Below are 8733 nucleotides of genomic sequence, written 5' to 3' on the forward strand. Positions count from 1 at the left end.
AACTCCAAATGTCAGATACCGGCAGGGCTGATTCTAGTTCCTTCTGGCGACTCCAAGGAGACGATCCTTTTCCTTGCTTCTTTCCACTTTTCTCAGCTACCTGTGTTCCCTGGCTGGTGGCTCCTCCCTCCGTCTTCAGAGTGGATCTCCCCACTCCCTGCCTCTGTCATCACATCGCCTTCTCTGATTTTGCATCCCTCTTACAAGGACTGTGGTGATCACATTGTGCCCAGCTGGATAATCCAGAATAATCTCCTGTCTCAAGATCCTTGACTGACTCCCATCTGCAAAGTTTTTCCTGCCACATGAGGTGACTGAATTCACAGGTTCCAGGAATTAGTGCATGGGCATAATTGGGGGTCGGGGAGCATTATTCTGCCTACCACAACTAGTCTACATGGCATCTTGTTAAAACAGAGGTAATGAGCTCCTCATTCCTGGAGGTATGTAAGCAGAAGGTTGGCTCTTGGGCCCACTCAGAACTCCTAGCTTCGGGAATCATAGGGGATTAACTCAGAACTGGAAGAGCTTAGAACTCATTCTTAGCCCAGATTTCTCGGGAGACGTATCACACCCCGCTTTGTGATACTGTGATTTGCCCCCAGGCCTTATGCGCTTGCCAGTGAGCTGGCTGAGGGCAAGAAACCTTCTTCACAGGCCCCTCCCTGTCGCAGCAGCACCCAGAACGGGTTGGTGGTTTTGGAAGGAAGAGGCAGCAGCACACAGAGGGCTCCTGTGACCGCCGGGTGCCTGGGCTGGCCCAGTCCGGGCCCGGCATGCCTGGGTCAACAGGTGACCACTGTAACGTGTCACCCCAGGCTCGAGGGCAATGCTGGCAGAGGGCGCTCTCCCCACAGCCGTGCAGTCCCGTGTATGTGGCAGGTGTGACCACCGAGCCCTTGCCATGGGGCTCGTGTGACTGAGCAACGAAATACTTTATTATTTCATTTTATTTTATTATTCTTATATTCTATTATATTATTTTGTATTGTTTTATTTTATTATTTTACTTCATATTATATTATTTTCTTTTATTGATTTATTACATTGCTTTGTATATTTTATTTTATTATTTTGTTTTTTTATTTTATCTTATTTTATTTTTTACTGTATATTATTTTATTTTATTTATTTTATCTATTTGCTATTTTCCATTATTTTATTATTCTATTACTTTATTATTTTATATTCTATTACTTTATACTTTATTTTGTATTACTTTATACTTTATTCTTATACTTTATTTTGTATATTATTATTTTACATTATATTACTTATTTTAATTTTTTATCTTATTCTGTTTTTATTTTAGTTAATCTATTTTATATTTTATATTATTTTATCATTATATATCACTTTATTATTTCATGTATTATTTTTATATTATATTACTTTGTGTATTATTTTTATATTTTACTTTATTTTGTATTTTATTTTAAATTTGTAAAGACTCCAGTGGCTAGTGGCTTCTGTACTGGACAGACCAGCTCTGAAGTCTCCCCAGACCCGGGGCCTCCCCAAGGCGAGAACTCTATTTCAGGGTCAGGCCGCAGCTCAGGCTGAACTCTCTCTCCAGGATCCCAGACCCCCGCCTGCCCTCCCTCTTGTCTGATGGGTGCACCTGTCGAGGTTTTAACTCCAACTTTCGGAGCCGACCCCTGTCCCGTGGCCGAAACCCATGAGCCCGGTCGCCCGCCCTGCTCCTGCTCCCTGGGTCTGCCAGCGCCAGGGCCAGCGTTTACCGGGGGTCTGGAGCGCGTGGCGGTCAGGGGTCACCACCCCGATCCCGCGGGCGCAGGAGAGGAAGGCCCGGCAAGGGGCAGGGCCTTCCCCTATCCACCCGGGAAGGCAGGGCAGCGCCGGGCGACAACCCCAGGCCCCCCAGCTGCTGCTGCAGAGAAATTTCTAGAGCAGAGGAGCCCCGCATCTCAGGGCAGGAGACACAATCAGGGCGACCTGAGGCAACAGCTGCCCCCACTCTCCCGCCCGCCACCCCCAGCCCGGCTCCTGGGCCCGGAGCCGGGTCCCACCGACGGGTCGGGGCCCGGGGGTCCGCTCCCTGGCAGAGGCCGGGCAGCCCCTGCGGTGTCAGGCCCAGCTTCGCCCAGGGCCGAGGAACAAAGGGCTTTCACGGCTGTGTAATCCAGGCCGAGGGGAGGAGAATGGTCAGGCGCACCGAGGGGCCGGGCTGGCACGGAGGCCCGGGATCCGGCCGCGCTCCCAGGGCGCAGACGGTCGCTGGCAGCCAGTGAAGGCCCCGTTTGTGCGCGACGGCAGCAGGGCGGGCAGGCCTTTTAAGGGGCGAGATCGTGGGCCCGATAGCAGGCTGGGGCCTCTCCCGGGGGGGGGACCGGGCCCCCCTGAGCACTGTCGCCCATTGTTAGCTGCCCGTGTGGGAAGGCAAACGGGACACAAGCGGTCAGCTGATACCTGTGTGATCCGGCCACCAGGACTCAGCGCCACCGCCTGCGGCTCGTGTTTCACGGCGGGACAGGCGAGGGGGCGCGGCGGCCCCGGGCAGGGCCCCGTGGGGCGGCCCCCGGGCCGACATCCCCCAGCCTGCAGGCCTGGGGTCCACCGAGGGCGAGAAGCAGGCAAAGCCCTGGGTGAGCAGACCCGAGAAAACCACTCTCCAGCACTGCCCGGCTACGGCCAGCTGCCAGCCCCGAAGGCCAGGCGGATACGGGAAGAGAAGCCTGCAGGTGGAGACCGCAGGTGAGGACGCAGGTAACTTCCAGCTACGTGCAGGCAACTGGCTCGCGGCTCTCGGGGAAGGAAAAAAATGCAAGCCCGTTTGGTAGCGTTGGCCCACGTCCGTGCTGTAAATGCCCCCGCCCTCGCTAGTTCCAAGCCGTCGGTGGTTTAACGACCGGCTTGCAGAATTCCCAAATACCTAACAGTCGGCTCTCATTGCCCGGCAGGAGCCTGGTGCAGCGCATAGCTGAAATTTCTGAAATTCATCTAATTGGCACGGAGGGGATGTTGTGGCATGGGTTGAACGCTTTACTAAGGTCCCGATTGCTTGTTTAAGAAGCATTTACTATGCGCCAGTGTGTGACAATGTTAGCATGTTGGATCAATGACCCCATTGGTGGATACTACATTACATATAATTAATATGATTACATAGAATATGATAGCCACCACCCCCATTTTACAGGTGAAGAGACTGAGAGGCTAAGTAGTTTTGCCCAGGGTCAGGTCCCTGTGATATGACAGAGCCGGGGTTTTTATCCAGTCTGGAGTCGCCACTTTTAACCTCTGCCCTCTCCTGCCTCTCCGTCGCGTGGCTACAATAACTTCCCAAGAACTCACGAGCAGTGGGCGTGGGGGCTGGTCCTCTCACATAATCTGCACAACCACCTTATACGGTGGCTACTCTTATGATCCCCATTTTACAGAAACTAAGACGCGGCTCCAGGAAATGACACACCTGGTGAATTGGACAAGGTCCCGCCGGGGAAAGGGGCGGTGCAGTCCAACAGGTAGTTAATACAGGGGCTGGTTACAGAGGGGTCAGGGAAATCAGCAAAAGATGGTGAGGCACCCAGAGGCTCGCGGCAATGGGGGGGCTTTCCCTGCCTCCCCAGGCCCGAGGTGCAGGAGAGGAGCTGTTTCTGGGACCTGCCGAGGGCAGCCAGAGCCAGAGGAGCTGCCGCCTGCAGCCCTGCAGGACGAGGCCGGGGGCTCCGTCCGCCTCTGACCTCCTTGACGCAAGCACGCTCTGCTCCCCGTGCAGCAGCTCGCCACGCCGCCCGGGGCCCCAGGCCCAGCACGGGCCAGGCAGTGGCTGCAGCACTGACTCGGAGCCCAGAGGATGTCATGTCCTCTGTCTACCAATGACTCATTCATCTAGTAAGTGCTTCTTCCCACTGAGTAAGCTCCTGCTAGATGCTTTGCTCTGGATAAGCTCTGGAGGCTGCTGGAAACGTCCTGTCCTCTGTCTACCGCAAGCGGTCAATTGCCCATCTGTAGGGTGTCCGTAAAGTCTGGACACTTTCATGATGTTTTAAAATATTTTACAGATTGAAGATGTCCTTGAGTATTGAATGTATTTTATATATGTGTGCATATAAATATATACATGCATATACATATTATACACACGTGTACTCATCTTTGTTTCCAGGTTTGTAGATAACATTTCTTACTTCACTCAGTCATCAAAAAATATGCATCAGCGAAACCGGAGGGCTGGCCTGTGGGTAAAGGAGATGAGAAAAGAACTGGGCACGGCCGCAGAGTCTCTGGGAAGCTCTTGACTCCCTTCGAGGACTCCACCAGTGGGTCTCTTATTCACTCATCAAACATTGGGTCCCCTCCTGCAGGCACACGGAATCCAGCAAGGGAGCCCGGATTCCTGGGCCCAGCAACGGTAACAGGAGGTAGGGATGTGGCAGAGCAGAGAAACAGAGGTCAGAGGCACGGCCAAGGAAACTGGGATCAGGAAGCAAAGGCCGGACTTCCACTCGAGTGAGAGGTGGGTGGCCCTGCGGGGTCCCAGGGTGGGGGGGAGCGGGTGGATGAGCCCAGGTCAGGGCAGAAGCACTTAGGGAGGTGATGGAAGAGCATCTACAAAGGCCGGCGCTCCAGCGGCGGGGCGGGGTGCAGCGAGACGGAAGGGGCTGGTGCAGGGCCCGGAGCAGCTACCTGGAGAGCTGCTACCACCCCAAGGCCTGCAGGGACAGGAGTGGCCACCAGAACCCAGCCAGGGCCGGGCATCCCCACGGGGCCGCGGCTGTCAGCTGTCAGTGGAGGGATGCAGCCACCTCGCGGCAAGCCAGGGAGGAGGGAGGCGGGAGAGTTACGCCGCGCCACCCACCCCTCTCCCAAGGCCTTTTGATCTGCCGGTGTCTCCCATTGGCCGAACCCAGTCCAAACAGAGAGGGCAAGGAAGCTGGAGCGATGCAGTAGGCTGGGCAGAGAAGGGCAGAGCGCACAGTGGGGCAGCATAACTGAAAAACGGCCAGCATGGCGGGCGACAGCGTGTTTAGGAGCAAGCTCTTGGGAGCCGTTCAACCTCAGTTTGGGTGGCAGCCCACGTCACCCTGCATGCTCGCAGATTGGGGTGTCCTGAGAACCTGTCCCCACGTGGGGCCCAGTCCCTATCACGGGACCTGTGGACAGAAGAGCTGGCAGGCGCTGGAGGCACGGTAAGAACTTACACCTGGAACACAGGGAAGTCAGATGCACCGTACGAGGCTGATTATGCAGAGTTTGGGGTGACGTGGTTGAGGGCATGCAGGGATGGCAACACCCGCCTCGGGGCATGTGCCCTGCTCACTGGAGGCCTGGACAGCAGCTGGTCGTTGCTGCCAGCCTGACTGCGCCTCCGAGTCTCCCGGCATGCTTCGCTGAAGCTGCAGCCTTGAACCACCGCGTCCGTCCGCTCTGCTTCCTGGAACCTCAGATACGGACGACCACCGGGGCCGTGTGCCTTTGGGCAAGTGCTCCCCTTCTCTTGAACCTCTGTTTCCTTACCTGTCAACTAGGAATACGCAGAATGAACCCCGCTGGTTTCACAGGATAAAATGAGTCCCAGGAAACACTCTGTCGACCAGCAGCTGCTATTTTCATGACTGTTGTGCATATACCAATATTAGGTTAATGCAGTTTCCAAAAGAAAGATAATGCGAGCCACGCGGGTGATTTAAAATTTTCTAAAAGGAAATAGATGGGATTAATTTTGATCTTATGTTATTTAACCCCATATATCCCAATTATTATTTCAACATGTGCTGCTAGCCATATTTTGAGCGCTCAGTAGCCACACTTGGCTGCTAGTTGCCATCCTGGGTGGCTCAGATTGAGTGAACAAATGAATACCACAATCTGGGGAAATCCAAAGAGACTTCCTGGAGGAGGAAGTATTAGTATCAGACATGCAAGGGCGAGCTGGATTTGCACATACGGGATGGACGGTCGTCCAAGCCCACATCCTTCCTGAGGTCCAGGGAAGTGTGAGCAGGAAGCCTTGGCATGAGTTACAAGGGGCAGGCACAGTGTTCAGCAGGTGAGTAGGAGACGGGTGCCTCACACCTAACACAGGGTGGGTGAGAATGAGTGAGACCGTGAGCGAGTGGACGGGAGAACAGCGTCGAGGCGAGGGGGGCCGGGACGGAGGAGGGGTTGGGGGCCTGGAAGGGGAGGCGGGGAACCCTGCAGGCAATCGTCTTCTACGGCTTTAGAAGATCCGGCCGCATCCTGCTGCCGCTTAGGATGCTAGGCCTGCTGTCGCCACGGTAACGGGAGAACACTCACCCAGCAATTTGTAATCAGCGGTGGTTCCTTCTGCTCCCTGGGAAGATTGCTCCCAGTCGGAGGCCCGCGTCTCTGAGCCAGAGGGGCCCTGCGGACCCCGGAGCCCAGCCCCCGCCTGACCTTGAGACCCTCGCCTCACCCTCTGGGGAGGCGGTCGCCCAGGGCGGGGCGGGGGCTCCTTCCTTATTTGCCGGCCCTCCCCAAGCCGGCAGCTCCTGCCTGGGAGGACGCCGCCCCCTCCCTGAGCTGGGGCCTGCCTCCCTGCGCTTTGTCCACGGAAGCCCTGCTCTGCCCTCTGTGCCCACAGCCCCACAGCCCCCTCCCCGCCTCGAGGCAGCGCCGAGACCGCGGCCAGCCGCCGCTGTTTCCGGAGGAGCTGCCGCACGCCCTCACCCCCGGGTACCGAAGGTGTCTCCAGACTCCTCCCCATCCTGGGTGGCTCCGCTCAACCAGCCCCAGACATCGGGACCCGGGAGGGTCCGAGCAGCACAACGCACCAGTGCCCCCTCCCTCCTTCTCCTTGTAGACCTTGATTAATGGAACCTGAGGTCGGGTTGGCTTTGCTGCCCCTCAACTGGCAGCTCCCATTGAATGGTTGTGAAATCCCCTAAATCACTTTTCTGCTATCTGCTCCCCTTCTTGGAGTTTATGGGGCTGTTTGGGGGACCCCAAGGCAGGAGCTACCGTTTTGCTCGCCTCCGTCCTGCTGAATGGAAAGCTCCCTCCATGGGGAATCTCTCAGGTTCCTTCGGCCCGGCTGATGACTCCTCCTCCCTCTCCTTTGCCGGGTCTTCCTGGCTCCTGACTGGGAAGGGTGGACAGGCTGCAGAGCGGGCCTCCCACGACCTGCCTTTGTGTCCAGGGTGCTCGCCAGCCTCAGGCGCTGCCCCCTGCCTGCGCTGTCCAGCGAGGGCTCTGCAGGTCCCTCTCCCCTGCCGAGGTCGCCCCGGAACTCCTGCTCATCCTCCAGATCTTCCTGCTCGCACCATCAACGTCTGCCTCGTTCCTGACGCAGCTTTCGCCTTCGCCCGCCGCGCCGGGGCCTTGTGCTGGCATCTGTCCCTCCTGGACAGACCTAGAATCCATCCACCTCTCCCCCCTCTGCCGCCCCACTGTACCCGGGCACCCTCACCTCTCAACCGGGCGCCTGCAGGAGCCTCGGGATTTCCCAGCACCGTGCTTTTGGCGTTTCCTTTATCACAGAGGCACCGGGCCAGGGGGCCTTGGAGCGAGGACTGGGCAGATTTACTCAGACCTGGCCTGATACACAGCAGGTGCTCAATAAATGCTCCGGGAAGGAGTGTGCACCTCCCACGCCCTCCCTGCCACCCCTGCCTCCTCACCACCAGCAAACCGAGGCTCCATCTCTGTCTCCAGCGGGGTGAGGAGGGCGTGCGCAAGCTTGGGAGGCGGCAGGCTGCGGTCCCATCCTGCCTGGGGGTCTCGCCCATGCTGTCACCGCAGGCTGGCCACGCACCACACCCCAAAACCCCCTTTAAAGCCCCATAACGAGGAGGAAGGCCGTGGCCTCAGCAGGCTGGGCTCATGCTTCATTCGGGGGGGGGCACAGCCTCCAGGGCCTCTCTGGGACCCCCGATCATTCGGCATTCCCCGGGGTCCTTCTCCCCAGACCCCCTCCTCGGGCACCAGCCGGGCCCTTGCAGCCTCTGTGCTCAGCCTGAAGCTGGCCGGGTGCCTGAAGCTCCAGGGGGTCACAAGGGGACAGGGGTCTGTCCTGCGCTGGCCTCTCCCAGGGTCGGTCAGGGCCCCAGGTCTGTATCGGGGCTCCTGGATGCAGGGCACCCCAGAGCCGAGGCCCGGCGTGCAGGGAGGGGCCCCTCGCCATCGCCCCCCGCTGCTATGTGACCTGGCACAGGAATCATGCTCCCGTTTTGTAGAGGAGGAAACTGGGCCTCGGCAGGAAGGGCACCCAGCAGGTACAGGGCAAGGGGTGAGGGCAGCACCCTAAAGCAGGCGAACCCCGCCCAGGGCCAGGGAGAGGGCAGCTGGGCCCCTCAGGGCCGGTGGTCCCAGAGCAGGGGGAGAGCTCAGGCTGCTGGGGGCCCCCACGTGCCAGTGGGCCAGGTAAAGGAGGGCTGGGCACCCTAAAGTCCCTTCGTGTGCTTTTGGACAAGCCCCTGCCCTCCTCTGCGCGTCGGTCTCCAACCGGGGTGGGGGGTGCTGGAGGGAAGCCCCAGGGAGGCCGAGGATGGGGAGAGGGGAGGCACGGGGCAGAGGGGCGAGGACGGGAGGCACCCCCTAACTCGCTGGGGCCCAACGCAGGCCCGGGGCCCCTGAGCCCCCAGCCCCCGTTACCTCCGAGGTGGCCCCTCCTGGCCCCATAACCCACCCTGTGGTCCATTACTGCTGTCCCAGCTCCGGCCCTGGAAGTCCAGTTGCAAATGGAAAGGGTCAAGCGAGCCTGCGGTCCTGAAGACGGGGACCTCCCCTGATAGAAGGGGTCTGGTGAGG

General features: G+C 58.1%; 1 long non-coding RNA gene across 1 annotated transcript; it reads left to right on the forward strand.

Annotated features, from left to right (window-relative positions):
* The first annotated feature begins 2464 nt into the window (after positions 1-2464).
* Positions 2465-8420, forward strand: LOC111764381 (uncharacterized). Its single transcript, XR_011647569.1, has 3 exons — positions 2465-2715; positions 4329-4480; positions 5063-8420. It is a non-coding gene; the product is annotated as an uncharacterized lncRNA (long non-coding RNA).
* The last annotated feature ends 313 nt before the right edge of the window (positions 8421-8733 follow it).

The sequence above is a fragment of the Dasypus novemcinctus genome, chromosome 26 (assembly GCF_030445035.2).
Source record: "Dasypus novemcinctus isolate mDasNov1 chromosome 26, mDasNov1.1.hap2, whole genome shotgun sequence".
Lineage (NCBI taxonomy): Eukaryota > Metazoa > Chordata > Mammalia > Cingulata > Dasypodidae > Dasypus > Dasypus novemcinctus.